Source organism: Diabrotica virgifera, chromosome 5 (assembly GCF_917563875.1).
Source record: "Diabrotica virgifera virgifera chromosome 5, PGI_DIABVI_V3a".
Classification (NCBI taxonomy): Eukaryota; Metazoa; Arthropoda; class Insecta; order Coleoptera; family Chrysomelidae; genus Diabrotica; species Diabrotica virgifera.
Genome location: NC_065447.1, coordinates 124,478,213 through 124,505,057, shown reverse-complemented (window position 1 = coordinate 124,505,057; position 26,845 = coordinate 124,478,213). Strand labels below are relative to the sequence as shown.

The window sequence follows — 26,845 nt, the reverse complement described above, 5'->3', positions numbered from 1 at the left end:
ACTCATGGGATAATGAACATAGAGTTCAGTGGAGAGATTCAAGTATAGTCCTGAAAGAAACAGATAGTAAAAAGAGAAAAATCAAAGAAGCGGCTCTAATTATGCTAAATGAAACCAATTGTGTCGCAAATTCCTCGGTAGAATGCAGTTAGGATGTGGTTACCCATACTGAAAGAAGAAGTCAATAGAAAGAAAATACCACGATTAGTAAGTCAATAACATATCGAGTTAGTACAAATTTTATATTTTAGTATTACTTATTGTATATCTATGTATTATTAATATTATTTATAATTCAAACATATTAAAGTCAGAATTTGGTATTAGTTTTTTGAAGGTAAATTAAATGTAAGACAAAATACTTACGATGTCGGGATAGTATCACGGGGTTTTTTTTCCTGGTTTTCCCTCGTGATTTACTATGCAATCCCTAACGCGAGAATTTTACTGTCATCGTTGCATTTGGTTGTCTTTTTAAAGACAGATCACATGCTACGATTTTTTGCGACGGATATTCTTGAGTTGGGATTGATTTCATGTAATCGAATGAACTATCTTTTAGTAAAGTCGTCCCAGGAACGCAACTCATAAATATTGGCGATATCATTTTAAAGTCTTCTACTTTAAAATGTATAATATACGTCTGAATTGCCAATATAAATGAGTCAGATTAAATAAATTATTAGAAGAATTTTTTTACTTAGCAACAACATTTTTGTTTATTTTAATAGTATTTTGTATTTTGACAACGAAACCCGATTTGGGCTTCGAAACGTTAATAAATTCATTTTTTAGTAAAATTGTGGCTTATTTCCCATAGAAAATACTTAATTATAAAAATGCCACAAGGAAATAGCTTCAGAACAACATTAAATATTAGTTAACATGATATATACAAAATACAGCGATACTTAATACCACAGCATACCCGCAGCTCAAAGCTACACGCTAAATAATGAAGTCATCGACTTGATGACGTTTAAGCGTGTACCTAACTTTTTTATTTGCGTACACGTTAGCGTGTACCTAGACACAGCGTATATTTAAATTTGCTATTTTCTTTTTGTATTTACTCAAGACTTCCAATGTTGCTGTAACTGATATTGATGTTATATTCCTTTGGATATATTAATTTATTTGCTTCCACGTGTTCTTTATTTAAACTCAGATGCCACCTTAAAATTCAAAGCGATGTTGTTCGTTCAGTCGTAGAACCCAGACCACAGATCACTTAACCAGTGTTGCCAATGCAAAAATAAAAATTATCCGAATGTTGTGAAGCGTCATAAAGTTAGCGAAACGGTTTTTTCAAAGTCGTTATTTTGACTTCTACCATAGCTCAAAAAATTGCACCTCGTTTGCGGATAATTGCACCATTCAAAATTTCATTTGCGGAGTTTCCGTTTTCGAGATATAAGCAAATCAAAAGTGGAGATTTCGGCGCAGCGCTAAAAATAAATGTCGATTTTCAGGGTATAAAATGCCGTAAAGTCACTAAGTAACCATATCAAAAAATTGCACCTCGTTTGCGGATTATGAATAAACTGGTTTTAATTGAAAATTGTGAAAATTGAAAATGTTATAAAGGAAAAACGATTTTAATGTTGGTTGCCTATACTGTAGGGGCAAAGGAATGCCAGAATAATTTTCATTTTTGGTAAACCTAAACTGTAAGGCTTAAAGTAGTATGTACCATAGTCAAAATAACTCCTCCCGACTTAAAGGTAATCCCTCCTTTGAAATTTCATTTGCGGATATTCCATTTTTAAGTTATATCAAAATGAAATTTCTCGGGACAGCGCCAAAGTACCTATATATTTCCATTAACGGGATATTTATTAAAAGCTGTAAAAATAACAATAACTATATTTAATTTCTTCTGGTTTGAGGATTACGAATAGACCTGGTTTAAACTAAAAATCATAAAGCTTAAAAATTTTCCGAAGAAAAAAATTTTCCATTTTGGTGGTCCTAAACTGTATTTGCAAAAGTATTATCTGTATTGTAATGTATATCTAAAATGATTGCTTCTGACGTAAGAAAATCCCTCCATTCGAAATTTCATTTGCGGATTTTCCGTTTTAGAGTTATAAAAAATAAAAATTTTCGGCGCCGCACCAAAGTGTTTATTTCCTTTTTGTAAATATCAAAAGCTATAAAACCACTAAATAATCATATCTTTTAATTCCTTCTCGTTTGACGATTATGAATATACCTTTTTACTAAACTAAAATTTTTAACTTTTAACTAAAAATCATAAAAATTAAGAATTTTCCGAAGAAAAAAGATTTCCATTTTGGTGGGCCTAAACTGTATTAGCAAAAGTATTATCTACCATATCTAAAATAATTCCTCCTGATTTGAGGATAAGCCCTCCATTCGAAATTTCATTTGCGGATTTTCCGTTTTCGAGATATAACCAAATAAAAAGTTGAGATTTCGAATAAATTTTCATTTTCTGGGTATAAAAAGCCGTAAAATTGCTAAATAACCATATCACTTAATTGCTCCTAGTTTGCGGATTATAAATAAACTGACTTTAATTGAAAATAATTGAAAATAGAAAATTTTATAAAGTAAAACCATATTAATGTCGGTTGTGGTTGCCTACACTGTAGGAGCAAGAGCAAAGGAATGACCACCATTAGTGATGTTGATTATAGTTACTTTCGAGGATTCGTTACAAATCGTTCCTTTTGTATAAAGTAATCATTTACATTACTCGTTACTTTGGATTACTATGATTACTTTTGTATTTGAGTACCGGTAATCATATCGAGAATCGTATTTCTCAGTAGGTAGGTATTTTGTATATTTGTATTCCGATATAACCACGACCTTCACCGATCTGTTTAAGGGATAAATTGTTACTTTTGTATAAAGTAATCATTTACAGTATTCGTTACTTTGATTACTATGATTACTTTTGTATTCGAGTACCGATAATCATATCGAGAATCGTATTTCTCAGTAGGTAGGTATTTTGTATAGGTATTCTGTCACACCCTTAAAACGCTTCATACCGATAACAATATTCCATAACACTGTAAAATACCGGTCCTGTCCGTTACTCGCTGGAATACGATTGGTATTTTTTTATAGAAAGTAATCAAGTGTTCAAGTAATGAAGGTTGTAGATACAATAGTCGTTACTCGCTCTGATACGATTGGTACAAAGTAAAGAAGTAATCAGAGTAATCAAAGTAGCGATTTGCCTCTCTGCATAGTAATCGTTACTTTCGGTATTCGTAAGTAACGAGTACTTTGTAAAGAATAGTTACTTTTTCAACATCACGACTATATACACCATGGCCAGAATAATTTTCACTTTTAACTTAACACATTTAATTTCTCCTGGTTTGAGGATTATGAAAAAACCTGGTTTTAACTTAACTAAAAATCCGCTGTGTCTAGGTACACGCTAACGTGTACGCAAATAAAAAAGTTAGGCACATGCTTAAACGTCACCAAATCAGTGATATCACTATAATATTAGTTATTAGTTGTCATGAGACTGAATAGCTCACAAATGTAAAGTCCTGTGATCATAGATCACTTGAAGTGATTGTTGACAGAGCGATGACACAGGACAAGGGACATGAGGCCTCATGGCAGGGGTTAGGTCAAGTAACGATAATAGAGCAATGACTTAAAGCAGCTTTACATCAAGGCTATGCAAGTCTCATGCTATGCAAGTCCGTCTTGCATGGCATATCTCTTGCCTAGCTTGACCTTTTTACATCAGAGCTATTTCTGTGCAATTTTGGATACCACTTTCATTGTTGCCAATAGAAGAAATATATCAAAATATTATCTTTAGATATTTCACTTGGAAATTTCAGTCCATAATTAAATATATTCAAATATAAATCACAAATTACTACATCCAATAAATACCATTTAAACTTACACAATAAGGTTAAGTTTTTTTCTATTCATAAATTTTGTCATATTGGCAACATTAAATTTTGACAGGACTTGCATCAAAATAGCATGAAAAATAGAACATGTTTTAATTTTTCGTCTAGCACAGGAATTGCATGGAAATAGCGCGTGGGCATGCGCAGTAGCGTGATCTGTCTTGCATGGCTCTTGCCTAGCATGAAAATAGCATAATGTAAAACTGTCTTTATAATTATAAAGTATGATTATTGAATAAAGTACTACAACAATTCATAAGATTTTAAACATTATTACATGGCGCAGTCTAGTGGAAAATAAACCAAAATCATGGAAGTGAGGTTACCAAATACATTGTCATTTGAAGGAAATGTGGCCGAAAATTTTAAAAGATTCAGACAAAGTTTTGAAATATATCTGATGGCCTCTGGAAAAAGTGGTAAAAGTGATGACGTTAAGGTAGCAATTTTACTCAATCTAATTGGAGAAGAAGGCATTGAAATCTATAACACTTTGGAATTAACGGAGGCCCAAAAAGGCAAGCTAGCAGATGTATTGGAAGCATTTGAGTCTTATGTCACGCCTAGAAAAAACGTGGTCTATGAAAGATATGTGTTTTACAACCGCATTCAAGAAGAAAGAGAGCCGTTTGACCACTTTTTAACAGATTTAAAAAACAAAGTAAAAAATTGTGAGTTTGGAGCAGAAGCATCTTCAATGGTAAGAGATAGAATAGTATTAGGCACTAATAGTAAGGATGCACAACAAAACATGTTAAAGACCATTAATTTAGATCTGGCTAAAGCTATTGAAATATGTAAAATGCATGAAATATCCCAAGCTCAAATAAAAGAAGTTCAGAACAGCTTGGAGAAGGTTAAAATTGAATCAATTGGGAGTAAAGCCAAGCAGGGGCAAAATTCAGTCCAAACATTCAGGAGTGCAAATTCTAGAGATGAATATAGCTGCAGAAACTGTGGGAGAGTCCATGGGCCAAGGAGGTGTCCAGCATATGGAAAAAAGTGCAGAAAGTGCGGTAAAAATAACCATTTCGATAAAGTGTGTTATCATAGCAGGTTAGTGAGAGAAGTACAAGTGGAAGAAAGTGAAAATAACGAGGTAGGTGATTTTATGATATCATCAATCACTGTTAATGAAATCAAGAATAAAAATAATAAAGACTGGATCGAAAATTTAAAAATTAGTAATGTTGATATACCTTTTAAAATAGATACAGGGGCACAGGTTAACATTTTGCCTAATGGTTTTGTTCAAAAAGTTTGCAAAATTAATGATTTAAAAGAAACTAAAGTCATACTTGAAACATATGGTGGTTTTAAGGTCGTTCCTATTGGTACAATAAAACTTGTCTGTAAATATAAAAATATTGATTATTTATTAGAATTTGTTGTAGTTAAAGATAGCCTTACACCAATTTTAGGGTTAAAATCATGCTTAGATTTAGATTTGATACGAAGAGTAGATAACATAGATTTAAACATAACAAAAAGTGCCTTTATTAAACAAAATAGTGATGTATTCATTGGATTAGGCAAATGTCCTCAAAAATGTAAACTAAAACTTAAAGATAATTGTGTTCCTGTAGCTAAACCACCACGAAGGGTCCCTTTAGCCATTAAAAAAAGATTAGAAAACACACTTTTAGATTTAGAAAAACGTGGCATCATATCTAAATGTGAGGGTCCTACTGAGTGGTTGAGCAATTTAGTTATCGTTGAAAAGCCTGATAAAACGTTAAGAATCTGTTTGGATCCTAAAGATTTAAACCAAGCGCTTGAAAAGGAATATTGCTTAATACCTACTATTGAAGAGATATGCAATAAGTTAAAAAACAAATGCTATTTTTCTGTTTTAGACTTTAAAGAGGGATTCTATCAAGTTCAGCTAGATGAGGAGTCCAGTAGAGTTTGTGCATTTGGAACTCCCTTTGGAATTTGGAAATTTGATAGACTTCCATTTGGACTAAATATTGCCCCCGAATTTTTTCAAAGAATTAACTTAGAGAATTTTGGTGATATTGAGGGCTGTCTTATATATTTTGATGATCTTTTGATATTTGCTGATAGTCTTAAAGAACATGATAGAATCCTTAATGAAGTATTGGAACGTGCTAGAAATATTGGGGTAAAATTTAATTCTAATAAGATACAATATAGAATGTCTGAAGTAAAATATTTGGGAAATACATTTGATAAAAATGGTATGAGACCTGACTTAGATAAAATAAAAGCTATTATTAATTTAAAAGAACCCAATAATAAAAAAGAGTTACAAAAAATATTGGGCATGATCAATTATCATCGCAGTTTTATACCAAACTTATCGGATGTATCAGCCCCATTAAGAGAATTGTTAAAAAAGAATACACTTTGGGTGTGGACTAAAAGTCACACAGACGCATTAAATTTAATAAAAAAGTTAATTTGCTCACCACCAGTTCTTGCAAATTTTGATGAAAATAAGTCAATAATAATTCAAACAGATTCAAGTCAAAATGGCGTGGGATGTGTATTACTGCAGAATCATAAACCGGTATCTTTTGCTTCTAGGTCTTTAACTGATTGTGAAACTAGATTTAGCCAGATTGAAAAGGAACTAAATGCAATCCTATTTTCTTGTACTAAATTTCATAATTATATTTATGGTAGAGAAGTTAAGGTATTCACAGATCATAAGCCATTGATTTCGATAATGAAGAAAGGCATAGCTGAAGTAGATTCTCCTAGACTACAACGTATGAAGGTAAAATTATTAAAATATGACTTAACTGTGGAATATATGCCAGGCAAGGAAATGCTAATAGCTGATTTGTTATCTCGTAATTTTGTGAAGGAAAAGGTAGAGGATGATGCTTTTGTAACAGAAATAGTGCATACAATAAATATAACAGATGAAAGGAGAGAGGAATTTATAGCTGAAACTAAACAGGATAAAAAACTTCAATTGATCAAAGAATTTTGTGAAAAAGGGTGGCCGTCATGCTCTTCGAGGGTACCTTATGTAGTAAAAGACTATTTTAGTATTAGGCATGACATCTACATATTGAATGATTTGATATTTTATATGGACAGAGTTATAGTTCCGGATTCTTTAAGGCCTAGGATGTTAAAGTTTCTTCATGAAACACACTTTGGAGTTACAAAGACACAGCAAAGAGCAAGGCAAGTGTTGTTCTGGCCAAATATGAATAAGGACATAGTGGATTTGGTTAGAAATTGTGTTGATTGTGAGAAATATCACAGAAGTAATGTTAAAGAGCCATTAATACTAAGAGAAATTCCAGAACTTCCATTTCAAATGCTAGCGGCTGATATTTGTGAGTTCGGAGGAGCATCTTATTTAATTGTAATGGATTATCTCACAAAGTGGATTGAAATTGTTCTGTTGCCGTCCAAAACATCCCAGTCAATAATAAAATCATTTAAGACCATGTTTGCCACTCATGGGATTCCTTTGGAAATTGTATCTGACAATATGCCTTTTGGCTCTAAGGAATGTAGAGAATTCTCTAGAGAATGGAATTTTAAATTTGTGACATCTAGCCCTAGATATCCTAGATCAAATGGGCAGGCGGAACGAGCTGTTCAGATAGCTAAAAATATTCTCAGAAAGTGTGGTGATCTTCAGTTAGCTTTATTAGAATATAGGAACACACCACTGTTAGGATCAGACAAGTCCCCAGCACAACTCTTGAATAGTCGTAGACTTAGAAGCAAACTTCCAGTCTTACATGAAAAATATTTACCAGAACAAGTAGACCTAACAAGTGAAAAGAATAAATTGGATGACAAAAGAAAATTGTACAAGCACTACTATGATAGAAATACAGCTGCAAGAGAAGAATTAAGTGAAGGCGATAACGTTGTTATAAGGGAAGATGGGCAATGGAAACCTGCTGTGGTCAGGCAATGTTTACAAGAGCCAAGATCATATGTTATTGAGAAAGAAAATGGAACATTGGTAAGAAGAAATAAATATCACTTGAGACCATCTAGTAATACGCCTAAACATCACATTAAATTAGAAGATGATCTTGATGATAATCAGAGTAACAAACCTTCAACATCAATGGCCTGTGAGAGTGAAGTACCGAATCAGTTTCCTACCAGAGGTAAAAGAGTAATTAAACCCCCAACTCGATATAATGATTTCGAGATGTACTAGTTTTGTAATCACTTAATATTATTGTTAGTCGTAGGTAGTATTAGTATTTTATAATATTTTATTCTGAGTTTATTGTTGTAAGTTCTCTGCTTTATAGGAAGGGAAAGATGTCATGAGACTGAATAGCTCACAAATGTAAAGTCCTGTGATCATAGATCACTTGAAGTGATTGTTGACAGAGCGATGACACAGGACAAGGGACATGAGGCCTCATGGCAGGGGTTAGGTCAAGTAACGATAATAGAGCAATGACTTATAATTATAAAGTATGATTATTGAATAAAGTACTACAACAATTCATAAGATTTTAAACATTATTACATTAGTGATATTAGTCCGTTCTTTAACGGTAAAATATTGCAAAACCTCTAAATTTTAAAGAACCGCTTGGATTGACATGAAATTTGGCATACACACAGCTAACAAGTCAAAGAAAAAAAGTGATATTGTGCCGATATGTGCTTTTGCCCTGGGGGTAGTTTTCACCCCCTCTTGGGGGTGAAAATATATTCGTCCAGAGAAAGTCAGGAAATAGATAAACTGGCTAATTTTAAGTAACTTTTCCTCTAACTAACTAAGTCAATACTTTTCGAGTTATTTGGCAGTGAATATGTTCATTTTTTCAAGAAAATAACCACGCTCTTAGACGGTTTTTCGTAAATAACTCAAATAGTTAGTATTTTGTCGAAAAAACATTCTTAGCAAAAATATAGCCTTTAAAAAATATAAAAAAATGGTTTTTATATCACGTCTCTACACCTAGTAGAAACAGAGTTATAGCTAATGAAAAATAGGTTCATATTCGTCAAATTCCAAATGGAATACTGTAACGTGAAATAACCAAAAATTAAGCACATTTCTGGGAAAATTCATTACAACTTATTCAAAGTGTTAAAAAAGAGCTTCATTTTTGTTTTATAAAAATAATTTCTAACATCAAAATTAAACAAGTTACGCTCAAAATAAAGTTAGTCCCTTTTGGTTTTGGTAAAAAAAATCGAGAAAATCACCCCCTAATTAGTATCTTAAATGAGCTTAATCGTTACGACTTCACAAGTTTCTTGACTCGTGTATATATTGTTTATTTATTATCTGTAAGTTTCATCGGTTCAAAGTCCTTATTATTGAAAGGGCTGTAGTTAAAAAGGGGTTAAACGAGTCACGGATCACGAATGTATGCAAATTTAGAAACACCAAATCTTAATCAATTTTTGTCTAACAGAAAAACAAAAAAATACATGATATTCAGAAAAGCAAATCTGACCTTTTTGTTTTTCGGGAGTTCTGGTATCTCTAAGAATTTTTAAGTTACTTTGAAAAAAAAAATATTTTTCACAATTTAAATTTTTAAAAATTTTACTTTGAAACCAAATTTTTTCAAAAATAAGCACTTTGAATCGATGAAACTTACAGATCATATAAACACAACATTAGTAAAATAATTTGTGGAACGGTAACGATTAATTTTATCTTAGTTGCTAATTAGGGGCTGGTCTTCCCGATTTTTTTTTTGCAAAAACAAAAGGGACCAACTTTATTTTGAGCGTAACTTGCTTTAATTTAATGCTACACACTTTTTGTAAAAACGGAAATAAAGCTTTTTTTAAACACTTTAAAAAAGTTATAATAGGTTTTCCCCAAAAAGTGCTTAATTTTTTGGATATTTCACGTCGAAATATTCTATTTGAAATTTGGTGAATATGAATCTATTTTTCATTGGCTATAACTCTGGTTCTACGAGATCCAGAGACCTAAAGCGTATACCATTTTTTTTTACTTTTTTATATGCTATATTTTTGCTAAGAACGTTTTTTTCGACAATATACTTACTTTTTGAGTTATTTGCGAAAAACCGTCTAAAAATGTGGTTATTTTGTTGAAAAATAAACATATTCACTCGCAAATAACTCGAAAAGTACTTAAAATTAGTCAGTTTACCCATTTCCGGACTTAGTTTGGACATATCTTTTTTCACCCTCAAGAGGGGGTGAAAGTCACCCCCAGGGCAAAAGCACACATCGGCACAATATCACTTTTTTTCTTTGACATGTAAGCTATACGTATGCCAAATTTCATGTCAATCCAAGCGGTTCTTTAAAATTTAGAGCAAAAACCGTGAAAGAATGGACTATATTTAGCGTGCACTCTGACTAATTTTTTGGTAACTTTTTGGTACATGCTAATTTGAGCCGCGTGTATGCTGTGATAAACATATGTATAAGCATCGCGAGTGTCAGAATGTGGTTACAATTTATCTAATCGCGTTTTGTTTACACTTTAATATTAACTGGTAAAGAGCTTTCTTATTTTTTATTTGTTTAGTGTTTTTTTAATTAACTGTTGAGTGTGGACAATTATTTATACTAAATTTACATTCAAGGTGCAGTAGGCGCATATAAAGGTTTATTATGTTATACAGGGTATTTACAAAGTTATAACCAAATTTCTATGAAAATCGCAACAAGTTCAACTCACTGTATAGTATAAGTAAAAAAATACACCACAGCATTGGTTTATAAACTGGTATAATTAACTTTGTAAATACCCTGTATAACATAATAAACCTTTATATTTTTGTGATGGGGAAGTTAAGAAGAAAAAGAACTATACAAAATTTACAATAAACATGCAGTAGAAATAAACAAACCAAGACACGTTAAATGCTACTAGGAGCGCTCCCGAATCATAATTTACAATGTATATACATTGTAAATCCCAAATAATGATTTCGAAAGTTTATATATTGTAAATTTTGATTCGAGAGTGCTCCTAGTAGCATTTAACGCGTCCTTGTTTGTTTATTTCTACTGCACCTTGAATGTAAATTTAGTATAAATTATTGTCCACACTCCACAGTTAATTAAAAAATAAAAAATAAGAAAACTCTTTACCAATTAATATTAAAGTGTAAACAAAACGCGATTAGATAAATTGTAACCACATTCTGACACTCGCGATGCTTACAGATGTTTACCACAGCATACACGCGGCTCAAATTAGCGTGTACCAAAAAATTAGTCAGAGTGCACGCTAAATAGTGATATCACTGATTTGATGACGTTTAAGCATGTACCTAACTTTTTTATTTGAGTACACGTTAGCGTGTACCTAGACACAGCGGATTTTTAGTTAAGTTAAAACCAGGTTTATTCATAATCCTCAAACCAGGAGAAATTAAATGTGTTAAGTTAAAAGTGAAAATTATTCTGGCCATGGTGTATATAGTCGTGATGTTGAAAAAGTAACTATTCGTTACAAAGTACTCGTTACTTACGAATACCGAAAGTAACGATTACTATGCAGAGAGGCAAATCGTTACTTTGATTACTCTGATTACTTCGTTACTTTGTACCAATCGTATCGGAGCGGATAACGACTATTGTATCTACAACCAGTACACTTGATTACTTTCTATAAAAAAAATATCAATCGTATCCCAGCGAGTAACGGACGGGACCGGTATTTTACGAGTGTTATGGAATATCGTTATCGGTATGAAGCGTTTAAAGGTGTGACAGAATACCTATACAAAATACCTACCTACTGAGAAATACGATTCTCGGAATGATTATCGGTACTCGAATACAAAAGTAACAAAAGTAATCATAGTAATCAAAGTAACGAATACTGTAAATGATTACTTTATACAAAAGTAACAATTTATCCCTTAAACAGATCGGTGAAAGTCGTTGTTATATCGGAATACAAATATATAAAATACCTACCTACTGAGAAATACGATTCTCGATATGATTACCGGTACTCAAATACAAAAGTAATCATAGTAATCCAAAGTAACGAGTAATGTAAATGATTACGTTATACAAAAGGAAAGATTTGTAACGAATCCTCGAAAGTAACTATAATCAACATCACTAATGGTAGTCATGGACCTTGTCAATTCCTTTGCTCTTGCTCCTACAGTGTAGGCAACCACAACCGACATGAATATGGTTTTACTTTATAAAATTTTCTATTTTCAATTATTTTCAATTAAAGTCAGTTTATTTATAATCCGCAGACTAGGAGCAATTAGGTGATATGGTTATTTAGCAATTTTACTGCTTTTTATACCCAGAAAATGAAAATTTATTCGAAATCTCAACTTTTTATTTGGTTATATCTCGAAAACGGAAAATTCGCAAATGAAATTTCGAATGGAGGGCTTTATCCTCAAATCAGGAGGAATTATTTTAGATATGGTAGATAATACTTTTGCTAATACAGTTTAGGCCCACCAAAATGGAAATCTTTTTTTTTTCGGAAAATTCTTAATTTTTATGATTTTTAGTTAAAAGTTAAAAATTTTAGTTTAGTTAAAAGGTATATTCATAATCCTCAAACGAGAAGGAATTAAAAGATATGATTATTTAGTGGTTTTATAGCTTCTGATATTTACAAAAAGGAAATAAACACTCTGGCGCGGCGCCGAAAATTTTTATTTTTTATAACTCTAAAACGGAAAATCCGCAAATGAAATTTCGAATGGAGGGATATTCTTACGTCAGAAGCAATCATTTTAGATATAGATACGTTACAATATACAGATAATACTTTTGCAAATACAGTTTAGGACCACCAAAATGGAAAATTTTTTCTTCGGAAAATTTTTAAGCTTTATGATTTTTAGTTTAAACCAGGTCTATTCGTAATCCTCAAACCAGAAGAAATTAAATATAGTTATTGTTATTTTTACAGCTTTTAATAAATATCCCGATAATGGAAATATATACTTTGGCGCTGTCCCGAGAAATTTCATTTTGATATAACTTAAAAATGGAATATCCGCAAATGAAATTTCAAAGGAGGGATTACCTTTAAGTCAGGAGGAGTTATTTTGACTATGGTACATACTACTTTTAGCCTTACAGTTTAGGTTTACCAAAAGTGAAAATTATTCTGGCATTCCTTTGCCCCTACAGTATAGGCAACCAACATTAAAATCGTTTTTCCTTTATAACATTTTCAATTTTCACAATTTTCAATTAAAACCAGTTTATTCATAATCCGCAAACGAGGTGTAATTTTTTGATATGGTTATTTAGTGACTTTACGGCATTTTATACCCTGAAAATCGACATTTATTTTTAGCGCTGCGCCGAAATCTCCACTTTTGATTTGCTTATATCTCGAAAACGGAAACTCCGCAAATGAAATTTTGAACGGTGCAATTATCCGCAAACGAGGTGCAATTTTTTGAGCTGTGGTAGAAGTCAAAATAACGACTTTGAAAAAACCGTTTCGCTAACTTTATGACGCTATAGTTGGATTTATAGTTTGACGTAGCGTAGACGTAGACGCAACGGAGACGCACTGGAAAAGATCAACACCGAATTTTGTGTACTCGTGTTTATAGATGAACGCAAGCGCCTGACGGAACGTAAGAGAAACGTAACGTAACATAAGAGATGACCAACTTTCATCTTTTACAGTGCGTTTCTTCCGTCTGGCCAATCATAAGGCTGAATTTTGTTCTGTCACTCAAAGTGGACCCGCCCCGCCCCCTCATTCCTTGTGTTGTGTAAAAAGTTGATTGTCAACATATTCGAATTTTGTTAATTATTTGTTAATACAATGGATGTTAAGTTATTAATTTAATAAAAATATATCATAGAGTCATTTCAATATTTCAGATAAATAATATGAGTTGTTTATTAGCCTAATTCGTGGTTATCCACACATATTATACGATAGGTAAATCCAATAAACATTTAAAGACCAGGAAATGAAACAAAATAGTTGGAAATCCCACGGCATGCTGCACCAAAGAGCATACTTTCGTTTATTTCCTAATCCATGTAACACACAAAACAGATAAATATTATAATAAATAATAGTATAAGTATAAATAAATAAACACAAAGTTTGTTTACTGTTCCTATAATTTATAGGCTATGTTGTTGAATTAGAATTAAGTCATTGTTTACTCTTTCTACTCATGCGCAAAAATTCCGCTACGTCGATCTATAAATTGACATAACATTTTCTTCCGTCTCCAGTCCGTTTCTTACGTCTACGTTGCGTCTACGTCTACGCTACGTCAAACTATAAATCCAACTTATGTTGTGAGCCAAATATCCGAATCTAATTAAATGACATACTTGACATTGACATTTGTACATTGGTAGATGACCTTGACTTGACACAATGTCATATCCAATATGGCGATGAGCAGGTTTTTATGTTTTATTATGGAATATTATGTTATTAATTAACTATTAAAATTATTAATTATTCATATATTTATATAATACAATATAATTTTATAATTATGTATTTTATATGGAACAGAATATACCTACTACAAAAGAGTTGTTCCGCCATATTGGATAGTGCGTTTTTGTCAGTGGAATCGAGCCCATGCTCATTTACTTAACCGTATGTCATATCCCCTCTCTCACATATCACTGTAGATGACAAATAATGGCAATGACAAGAAAACTAGTATGTTGTAAGGTTAATAGAAATCTATTTATTGAAATAAAAAGCATAACAAATAATACCTTAAATTATCCAAAAAATTGTTCAATCCGAAAATTATCCGATGGTCCATGAAATTATCCGAAAATCGGATAATTATCCGGACATTGGCAACACTGCACTTAACTCTCTTTAGATGTTTCACGCAGGTATCTCAAGGTCATCCTAAACTAAATGTCATTTTTAAATGATACGTTTTCTAGGGAGAGATTAAAAATATCCAGCACGCAACCGCGCTGTTGCCAGATTTACATAGCGGGAATTTTAAAATTTCTAATGCGAATTGGTTTAAAATTTGACATCCGAATCTTAACCTTACTTTTGTGATTATTTATTTACAAATGTAAATAAATTAAAACAAGTATTGTATGTACTGTGTTATAATTTAAAACGCTTAATTATGTTAGTCCTAAAAAAATTAAGCCCAAAAGAGATATACTTGTTTACAGTGCAAATTAATGGCAATAGGGATTTACGATTTCATTTGCAGGAAAAACATGGGCAACCTACCCAGTTGGTAAAATTTCAATTCAAAAACTCTTTAGGTAGGTATGGAATAACTTCCACATTATTTATTTTTTAAGTATTAAGGTTGATGTTGATATCAAAGGTAGTTTTATGTAGGTAGATATTAGATAAAAGTAAGCTATAAGTAGTATAACCACAGCCTAGGAGGAATTCCTCCTATACTGTGGTATAACCAAGGAATATATACCTCGTCCAATTTACTTACCGTTGCACGTCATCCGCGCCATAGCCTGTGACACGATACCAACACGAAATATCTAGGCGGTAGGTGTGTTCCCCTTTAGAATCATTTTGATTCTAAAAAAGACACACCCACCGCCTAAATATTTCGTGTTGGTATCGTGTCACAGGCTATGGCGCGGATGACGTGCAACGGTAAGTAAATTGGACGAGGTATAGACTGGTATAACTTCCCATGTAATCATCTGTTGTTTTTGTAGATTTTACTGTGTGGATGGCACAGGAAGAGAAACAAAATAATATTCAGTACTGCAGTCACAGGAGTACAAAAACATGAAGCATCTTATTATGTATGTATGCCATTCTCAAACAATAATTATTGTACAAAACAAGATAAAGATAGAGACACAGCTTTAAAATCCCAAGGATCCTGCGAAAAGAAAAGTGAAAATGTTGTCTCAATTAATGTAGTATAGATAGACATTTTTCTTTATTTTAGTATTAAATAATTATTTAGAATATTAATATGTATTAGTTTTAATAGTATTAATATGTATTGTATGAATAATTCCCATCATGTATCTGCTAGCTAAAGCAACAAAATAAATCAAAATGAAAAAACATTTCAGTGACGTAGCACCTTTACTTTACCTGGCGGCGAGGTGAGTTATTAGGTAAATTCTATTTTCTTACATAATATACTTAAAAATTAATGGTGGTATTATTGTGGTTTATATTGAAAGCCAAAGCAATTAAAATAATTTTTTGTGTTAATTATTTAACACATTCACAGACACGACTGCATATGAAGTCATTTGCTCCATAAGAAGACGTGGCTACAGGCAAAGCGTGTCCGTAAATGTGTTAATAATAATAATTTTACATCTATTGTGTTACACATACATTTTACTATTAAAGACAATTATGAAAATGTCAAAAACGCCCACAAAGTGGCTTTAAGTTTTATTACACAGTATGTGGACTTCAAATAGGACGATTATGTTAAGTATGAGCAGAACAAAGACTAACAATTAATGTTTTATTGTCATAGGTTGTCTTTTTTCATTATATTTAATGCAGCTTTCTTTAAAATTCAGTAATCCATATATTTCAAATCCTTTAACTGACCAGCCAACAGAGTGAAGTCTAAATGACATGTTTTTTTAGTCTTAATTGGTAGGAGACCTAAACATGACCAAAATATGATGTCAGGTTTAATGACCAATTTGCCATCAATAGGGCTTTTCATCGATTGTCATTTGTTTCGAGCTCCTGTCATGTGTCATACAATATTAATATATCTACGCCATACGTCTTTGATTTGTATCATTGGTATTACAGGAGCGGCTAAAGATACAGTGCGGCTCCCTAATTTGCGCATGCGTCAAAATATTTACAACGTTGTCATGTTGTTTACACATTGACATCGCCGGGAAATTCAAAATGCTAGCTCCTGGCAATCACTCCTTTGACAAATGACATAATATTTTTGTTATGTAAATGTAAATATAAAAATAACCTATAAAAATAAAATTCTATTTTGTTTTACCTGTACCTGTAAGGGTATTAAGAAAATATATATTATAAGGTCATTGAAAAGAGTAAAACGTTGAATTTAATTATTTTGTCAGATAAAGAACAACATAACCATCATACAATATGGAAGTGCTATAGGTTTAGAAGTTTTTAAATACTTTTGCATATTATGATGGGTATATAAAATGGAGAATTATGGACAAATGACACCATTGCAGTGCAGAATCTTCAGTCAGACAGTAGTTGAAGTGCTGTATAATCAATCACAAATTGCCTCAAGAATTGTTATTGAAAGAATATTTGGTATTTTATGAAGAAAAGATTCCCAATATTAATATGTGAAATGAGATGCAAGTTACCTTTTGTTTGAAGAATAATATCGGCTTGTATACTTTTACATAATATTGCAGTTGTTAATCGAGAAAACATTGAAATACTGGAAAAGGAGGATGCTGTTAGTTAATCAAACAAGCTGTGGCAGTACCTACATTTTCAACCAGGAGCAAATCTAGTGCAACTAAATTTTGTGTGTGTTTGTTTTAAAAGATTATTCTCCATTTAACTCAAGCCTAAATGGTTCCCACATAACAATTTCATGTTCTTGGTAGATTCGATATTCAATAAAGGTTTATTCCAAGACTAAACTTTTATGAATATTCTAAGTAACTATGTACATGAATGTGTTCAGTATATTTGGTCCGAGGATATTCTTTGAAGTATATGCAAAAAACATGAAATTTAGAATGTTTTTATAGTATATACTATGCTTCTACTACACACATACTAAAAAGAATATATTCCGACGAATGTTGGTATTATAATATGCTTCGAACATGATCAAAAGATCATTGTAATGTAGTATAATGTTGATAATTTTATTTTTATTGGACTGCAGTTTGTTAATAAATTTATAAATAAATAGGTATATTATATTGGTGACTGATTTAAGTATTTTATTATTATTGGCAGTTTATTAATAAATTTATAAATACATACATGATATTGGTGTTTGATTTTGAGTATCCTATAAAATTTATTTTATATCTCATTCTGTTAAAAGGACTTCCACAACTAGCAAAAATGTATGAACAAAGAAGTTACAGTAGAGCGTCGATTATCCGAACTAATTGGGGGACATGGGCGTTCGGAAAACCGATTTGTTCGGATAATCAAACTATATTGAGATTGTCATACATACTTATCCACAAGTGAATGAAAACCATATTTATATAACTATATTTGTTTATACCCTGATAATGACAAAAAGCAATTAAACAAAAAAGTGCAGTCTTTGCAACAACATATTTTTGGATACAAAATTGAAGATTTTTAAGCGTTAATTACTAACGCTTGCTCAGTACTCGAGTGCGGGGCGCAGGAGTCGGGAGTTCAGATAACCGGTCGTTCGGATAATCGACGCTCTACTGTATTTTAAAGGACAAAAATAATAATAGAAAAATTAGCTTTATGGTGTTTTTTTATTAATTTTTTTGACAGTATGTTTAAATAAACAAATGCTGATGACACGAAAATGAAAGTGTAATACATACTTTTGGTTGAAAACTTTATAGATTATGGGCCGGTACTTTCTGTCCCGGTTAAATCTCGGTTAGCTAATCAGGAAAGAAAAGTACCTCTTTGGGCCTCTTGCGTTGTAATATCATGTATAATCATAATATCATCATCATTGGCTCCACAACCCATGGTAAGTCTTGTGACCTCATCCAGAATCAGCTTCCTATCCCTCACCTTGGTTTTCCAATTTCGCACTCCTAATCATAATAATAAGTATGATTGTGTTTATGTCTATGCTATGCATATATTTTTGTCCTGATTAAACCTGGTTAGCTAATGGCGGTTTAACCGGGACATAAAGTACCGGCCCTATATCTAATATAATAAAAGATTAAAATTCCAAAAACCTTTGTTTTATTGTATTAACCTGTTTATATTGTTAATATCATAGGTATATTATGTTACATCTGTTGAATTGAACTGTACTTTCGAATCCCGAATTTTAACAAATCCTAAACTTTTCCACAATTTCTCAAGCATGATATTTGTGCATTCAAATTAATTGAAATTACATCTTATACAGGGTGTCTGCGTAACTTGGAACCATATGGGACACTATTTTAATATCAATTTTACGAAAAAAAAGTCATTCTTTATAAGGTGCTCTGCATAGTCTAAAACCTAAGATGCAATCATCAGATATCAAATTTTGTCAACAGTATACGAGGTATGTCAAAAAATACGAATTTCGCTCAAGAGCAAACTACCTTTATATTTCAAAATATCAAAAATTTTTATTATGAAAAGTTATTTGTAATTAAAAACCATATTCAAATATGCAATAACAGCCTTCTACTTCTGAAAAAATTCTGAAATTTTCCTAAATTACTGATTCCGAACATCATTTTTATTTATTAGACATGTAGACATAACTCTTTTATTAATAATTTTAGGAAAAAAAGTTATTCTTCATAAAAATCTGTGCATGGTCTAAACCTCAAGATGCAACCATCAGTTATCCAAGTTTCTTAATTTTATACGAGGTGGGTCAAATAATATGAATTTAGAAATTCATATTATTTGACACACCTCCTATAAAATAACAAACTTGGATAACTGATGGTTGCCTCATGAGGTTTAGACCATGCACAGATTTTTATGAAGAATAACTTTTTTTCCTAAAATTATTAATAAATGAGTTATTACATGTCAAATAGATAAAAATGATGTTCGGAATCTGTAATTTAGGAAAATTTCAGAATTTTTTTTTTCAAGTAGAAGGCTGTTATTGCCTATTTGAATATGGTTTTTAATTACAAATAACTTTTCATAATAAAATTTTTTGATATTTTGAAATATAAAGATAGTTTGCTCTTGAGCGAAATTCATATTTTTTGACATACCTCCTATACTGTTGACAAAATTTGATATCTGATGATTGCATCTTAGGTTTTAGACTATGCAGAGCACTTTATAAAGAATGACTTTTTTTCGTAAAATTGATATTAAAAAAGTTTCCCATATGGTTCCAAGTTACGCAGACACCCTGTATATCTATACCTACTAAAATTATTTTTTATTTCTACACAAAAATGTCTAAATTAATTATAAAGAATGTCTATGTGATTCTTGTAATTAACAGTTTAAAATTATATAGCTTCAATAAATGTCCTTTTTTCATATTGATTTGGGTCAAACCATGAATAATCTGTATCTGAGAATAAACTTTTATTTAGTAGTCCTTTTTAATGAATAAAACAGGACATGACATACACACACATACAACTTAGATCCAAAATATAAAATAAAAAATATCCAACAAAACAAGAACAAACAACCAAAGCTGTGACAAATATACAAAATACAAGTGAAGTTAGACGCGTTACGCGTTTCTTCTTCTCAACGTAATTTGTCCTTCAAACTATCTCGGAACCGGCAACGTTGGAGTTGAGGACACGCATGCGCAAATTAGGGAGCCGCACTGTATCTTTAGCCGCACCTTGGTATTACCAATAACGTATGATGTAGAATGTCCAGCAAACGACGGCAATGTTGCCAGATTCCTTTTAGCGGGAATTTTAAAATTTTATAGCAGTTCGCTTTTAAATTTGACAGTTCTGTTTTCTCCATAGATATATAATACTCTAGATTGCGTCCTCCGATCTTAAAATGGGTGACGGTTGCGACAGAGATAAATGAGCCTATTTGGTCGGTAGTCTCTTTTTAATTTAAGGGGAATATCGACGACGTGACTATCCCACTTTATCGAGTATTATGTATTGACAGTTGGAGCGGGTGGAGACGAGAAATGGTCTTTGGTCTTCGGACGTGGATAATCGTGGTTCGAATCCCATACCAACTTTACCTTTTTTATTTTTATTTACTCAATATTGCGTTTATTAGATATTTTTACATCTGAAAAATGGACCTAAGTAAATCTAGCAGATAATAAATGTACCTATGTATAGTAAGTTAATATTGGAATACATATTTGTGAACTGCATAGTAAAATAAAAGTCATTCGTTATTAATATAAATTCGTCCTTATTCGAATGATGTGAATAATATTTGTTTTGCTTCTACTTTTTTAAAAAATTGTAACAATAGTTTCATAAATAAAAATAATGTCTAATTACTTATAATTGAATCGGTCATTTCAAAAACAGCAAAGTCCACAATTTTCAGAAACTAACTTTTTGAGAGGAATAGACTCCTTTAAGATAAACGTTGTGTGCAAAAACAACACCAGTCCAGTAAAAACATTAGGAACAAAACTACAATATAACTCTGAATTTTGATGTCGTCCATTTCATCCATCTTTCGACTATATAGTTAAGTTTTCTTTGCTCTTCTGTAAAATTAGGAATATGTGACTCGTGTTGTTTTTGAAATGACCGATTCAATTAATAAATCGATGGTACATTATGTTGATATTAATTATTGGTAATTGTTTACGAATATTTTTAATTACTTTATACTATTCTACCATTAACTTATTAAAAAAATAACATTGGCTTTTATATTTTTAAAAATCTATAGGTACCTACACAGTTTTTCTTATTTGTTATATATTTCTTTGCATAGATTTATTTTAGAGATGTAATAATATCTAATAAACACAATATTGATTAAATTAAAAATAAAAAAAGTAAAGTGGTATGGGATTCGAACCAGGATTATCCACGTCCGAAGACAAACGACCAGTTCTCGTCGCCATGCGCTCGAACTGTCAAACCATCTAAAATACTCGACGACAGAGTAGGATAGTGACGTCGTCGATACTCCCCTTGAATTAGAAAGAGACTACCGACCAAATAGGCTCATTTATCTCTGTCGCAACCGTCACCCATTTTAAGATCGTAAGGCGCAATCTAGAGTATTATAAATCTATGGTTTTCTCAAGTCAAAAATCTTAACCTTACTTTTACAAGTGATTAGGATTATTATTATTATTTTATTTACATGTAAATTGAAACAATAAATATTGTGCTGTGTCATAATTTCAAACTCATTATGTTGCAGTCTTTTCCAGTTGATAAAATTGCAATTCAAAAACTTTTAGGTATGTACGTGTAACTTGCACATTATTATTTATTTTTTAAGTATTAAGGTTGATGTTGATATCAAAAATTTAGATTTCAAAGATAGTTTTATGTAGGTAGATACTAATAGAGTAATACTAGATAATAGATTAGATACAAAGTAAGCTGTAAGTAGTATAACTACCCATGTAATCACCTGTTATGTTTTTTTTAGATTTGCACTGTATGGCTGGCACAGGAAGAGAACAAGAGTACAAGAACATGAAACATCTTATTATGAATGTATATCTATGTGATCCTCAAAAAATTATTTTACAGAACAAGATAGAGAAAGAGCTTTAAAATCCCAAGGATCCTGCAAAATGTTTATTTGGTGTACTAGTCGAATAATAGTATCTAAAAATATTGAAACTATTTTAAAACAGATTACAGGCACGAGGATGATATAGAGCACTTACATAAATACCAAAATCAGATAAATATCTCTTCAAAGTATATTTTGAGACTCTTCAAAAATGTAAGTAAAATATTTGCATATCAACGGCGGAAAGGCAGGACTTCGTAGCTGAAAAAATTGTATAACATGAGTTACTTCAGTTTTCGCTTTAGAATAAGTGTATCGGCAGCTATTAAACAGCGATTACAGCTGGGATAGTTTCCAGAAGGCTTCCAAAAGGCTTTCCCAGCTCTAAAAGCTGTTTAATAGGTGCTGATACACTTATTCTAAAGCGAAAACCGAAGTAACTCATTTTATACAAATTTTTCAGTTATGAGGTCCTGCCTTTCCGCCGTCGATATACACAATATAATTTAAAACAAGAATGTTACCACTAAACCACTTTTTAAATATTAATCATGAATATTTACTAGAGTTTACAATTTCAAACTAGTGTGTTTGATTCTCCTATACCTATATTTTACTTTTTTAGTAAACTTCAGACTGTTCAGGATAGCATAATAGCATAGGAGGCGAATTAAAAAGAATTGATTTACTTACAAGAAAAGATATCACAAACATTAAACTCTCTTATGGCATTGATTTGAAAGATGGGTATATGTACAATGATGATGCAACCAGTGTTTATTTTTGGGTTGAATGCTTACAGACTCATGTCCAATATTATTTTACAATCAACAGAGAATACTAATGGATATTCATTCTGAATTTAACATTTATGATTTTTGTCTTATTTGCATGAATGCTGTGCCAAAAGGAAATGTTAATTAAGTTTGGTAAATCCTTTATCGCAATCGATGGAACTCATGGGCTCAATTCCTATTCCTGACTTTGAACTTATGATAGTATTAGTAAAAGATGAATTTGGGAATGGATTTTGTACTGCTTTCTTATTTTCAAATAGAAAAGATACCTACTTTAATTTACCAATTTTTTAAAATACATGTCTGTGTTGGTATTATATGTATAGTCAAATGTTTTCATATCAGGCATAATCTACACCTTTTACAATGCCTCGTCAAATGTAATGGGTATTGCTCCTAATAGACTGTTAAGTGCCTGGCACATAGATAGGGCATGGTAAGTAAATCTTAATAAAATATCTGATTCTGAAAAAAATCCTATTATGTATACAAGATGTATTAATGATGGTTTAGAGAGAGTATTAATAGCTTTTTGGGTAGACTTCTAAGTGATGCAGATACATACAATTTTAGTAAGTATTTCCAGTAGAACTACTGCAATAACATCCAACAATGGGCCTATTGTTATAGGAAGAGGTTGTGGAATTAATACCAATATGACCATTCAAATTTTCATAAAATTTTGGATAAAAGGGTATCCATTAGTTGTTATCAGTTAAGTTTAAAACTTGGCACTCATGGAGAGCTATACCATAATATATAATAGGTATATCTCATATTGTTCACTACAGTAGTAATGAGTGAGCCTGCATACACAGAACCATAATAATATATTATAGTTCGTGTATGCAGGCTCACTCATTACAATAGTGAGCAATATGAGATATAACATATTATAGTATAAGTCTCTGTGCATGACCAGATTAACATGTTTGGTGCCCATCTCGAACAAGCTGGTACCACATACTTAAATCATTTATTTAGTTACACAGTACTACTCGCATAACTTATGTGTCGTCAGTACCTTCCGTAAAACCTTCGTGATGCTACCCATACGTCATGGCCACTGAATGTGTTAAAGCTTGTTAATGTAGGAGAGTTATACTAAAATATATATCTTATATTATATTGCCTTAAATAGAAAAAATATCTTATTTAAATTGTATCCATGTAAGTTTTGATTTAATGAAATAAACCTTTTAATCAAAAAAGTGTTGTTTACTTGTGTACACCCAGCAATATCCTGATCATAGATAAATAATATAGTATTACCGGATCCTGATATGCAGACGCCAATAGGGCTTTTCATCGATTGTCATTTGTTTCGAGCTTCTGTCATGAGTCACATAATATTAATGTATCTACGTCATACGTCTTTGGTTTGTATCATTGGTATATACCAATAACGTATGATGTAGATATATTAATATTATGTGACACATGACAGAAGCTCGAAACAAATGACTGTGAATGAAATGCCCTATTGAATAGGGCTTTTCAGCGATTGTCATTTGTTTCGAGCTTCGGTCAAGTGTCACATAATATTAATAAATCTACATCATACGTCTTTGGTTTGTATCATTGGCAATATCAATAACGTATGACATAGATATATTAATATTAGACAACACATGACAGAAGCTCGAAACAAATGACAGTGAAAAGCCCTATATCATGTAAATACAAGTCATAAAGATGTCTTTCTACGGTTAAAATTTCACAGCCTAAAGACATCATTTATGTAACCTCTTAAGCTGTCACAAAATGACTGCAATAAGAAAATAGAATTTATTAACTCGCCTCGCCCCCAGGCAAAGTATAGGTGCTAGTCCACTAAGAATGTTTTTTTCAATTTTTTTTTATTTTGCGGCTTTAGCGCTTAGCTATTTAGCCAGATACATGATGAGAATTAATACTATTATAATACATATTAAAACTAATTCAAATTACTAGTAATTTTATTAATATTCTGAATAATTATGTAACCACTTAATACTAAAATAAAAAAAGTGTCCATCTATACTATCCCAACACATTTTCACCTTTGAAATCGTAAATTTCAATTCCCATTAAAAAATAATTTGTACTGTATAAGTATATTTCTTTTGAGCTTCATTTTTTTTTCAAAATACTGCAACATGAGTTTTAAATTATGACACAGTACAATACTTGTTTAAATATTTACATGTAAATAAAATAATCCTAATTACTTGTAAAAGTAAGGTTATAAATTTAAGAATACAAAACTCTCTTTTAAAACCAAAGTGGCATTAGACTAATTTTAAAATTCCCGCTAAAAGGAAAAAGGTAAATCTGGCAACAGTGCCGTCGTTTGCTGGACATTTAGGGCCGGTACTTTATGTCTCCGTTAACAGCCGGTTAGTTAACGGAGGTTTAATCGGGACCTCTTTAGGTCTCTTGCGTTGTAATAAATGCAATTATAATGCTTGTTATACTTATTTATAATTATAATAATACTTGTAATTGCATTTAATACAACACAAGAGACCTAAAGAGGTCCCGATTAAACCTCCGTTAACTAACCGGCTGTTAACGGAGACATAAAGTACCGGCCCTTAATCTCTCCCTATGATGTATATATATTAATATTATGTGACACATGACAGAAGCTCGAAACAAATGACTGTGAATAAAAATCCCTATTCATCACATCTAACTTGAATGACATTAAATTGAGCAATTAGTGACAACGTTTTATTGTGGTAATTTTGTGACGTAAGACATATAAATGAAGTCTTTAGGATGACATTTTGACCATAGAAAGACATCTTTATGACATGTATTTACGTCATATTCAATTGACATCTGTATTACATCAAGTTAGTTTTTGGGTGTACACAACTAAACAACAGTTTTTTTATTGATAGGTTTATTTCGTTAAATCAAAAAAATGAATATAATTAAAATAAGATAAGAATAACAAATATGATTTGCTACCTACAAATGTGTTAGGGTTAAAAAATATAGTATTTTTTACTACAAAAGCGATATTACGTAGGTCAAAATTTTTGACGTAAGATAACTGTCAAAACATTAGAATGTGACTTTTCATTATTGCCATGTTTAAGGAGACGTTAATTTGTCCAATTCGTTCCTCTATTTGCGCATGTGCAAGCAATGTCATATAAAGGAATCTTTTATTTTGACAATTGACATTAAATAGTTTTGTAAATTTGTAAAAAATTATAAAAATAACTTTTAAAATGTGCTGAAATTCTGTATAAAATCTGCTGTTACCTGTAATGTAGATAAAAAGTAAAATAAGATCATGGAAAAAAGTAAAACGTTGACTTTAATTAGTATTTTGTCATTTAAAGAACAGAACAACATAGAACATAACCACCGAACAACCCGAAGGCACAGTCGACTCGGCGGGAAGAGTTCGCGCATCTGGCTTGCGCACGGCTGGCGGCCATTTTTTCGGTCCACAGGTCCGCTGCTGACACGATCAATTTGTGATTGTTGTTGTCAGATCACGCTTGTTTCGGGGTTACTTTGATTTTGTGTTGTTCTGTTCGGTGATTTTGTTTTTGTGCATTGTGCAATAATAATTATGGATATGGACAAAAAGAAAGGCAGTTCGAATTTAATCTGTGCAGCGATCAACTGTAAAAACACGGTATCAAATTTCAGCTATAGTTTTTTCCGTTTTCCAAAAGACGAATCAAGGTAAGCATTTTTAAATTCACAATGTTTTTATAAATGTTTATGTACTTAAATGGGTAGGTACTTGAAAATTTGGTATTAACTATGAAACTTTACCTAATCAATTATTTTCAATGGGAAATAAGCCACAATTTTACCAAAAAAATGATTTTATTAACGTTTCGACGCCCAAGTCAGGTGTTGTTGTCAAA

General features: G+C 31.5%; 2 long non-coding RNA genes across 2 annotated transcripts; both read left to right on the top strand.

Annotated features, from left to right (window-relative positions):
- The first annotated feature begins 13,479 nt into the window (after positions 1-13,479).
- LOC126884375 (uncharacterized) lies at positions 13,480-16,357 on the top strand. Its single transcript, XR_007697995.1, has 2 exons — positions 13,480-15,110; positions 15,534-16,357. It is a non-coding gene; the product is annotated as an uncharacterized LOC126884375 (long non-coding RNA).
- A 4,939-nt stretch (positions 16,358-21,296) lies between these two features.
- On the top strand, positions 21,297-24,503 carry LOC126884374 (uncharacterized). The gene is made up of 3 exons (XR_007697994.1): positions 21,297-21,886; positions 22,081-22,383; positions 22,796-24,503. It is a non-coding gene; the product is annotated as an uncharacterized LOC126884374 (long non-coding RNA).
- The last annotated feature ends 2,342 nt before the right edge of the window (positions 24,504-26,845 follow it).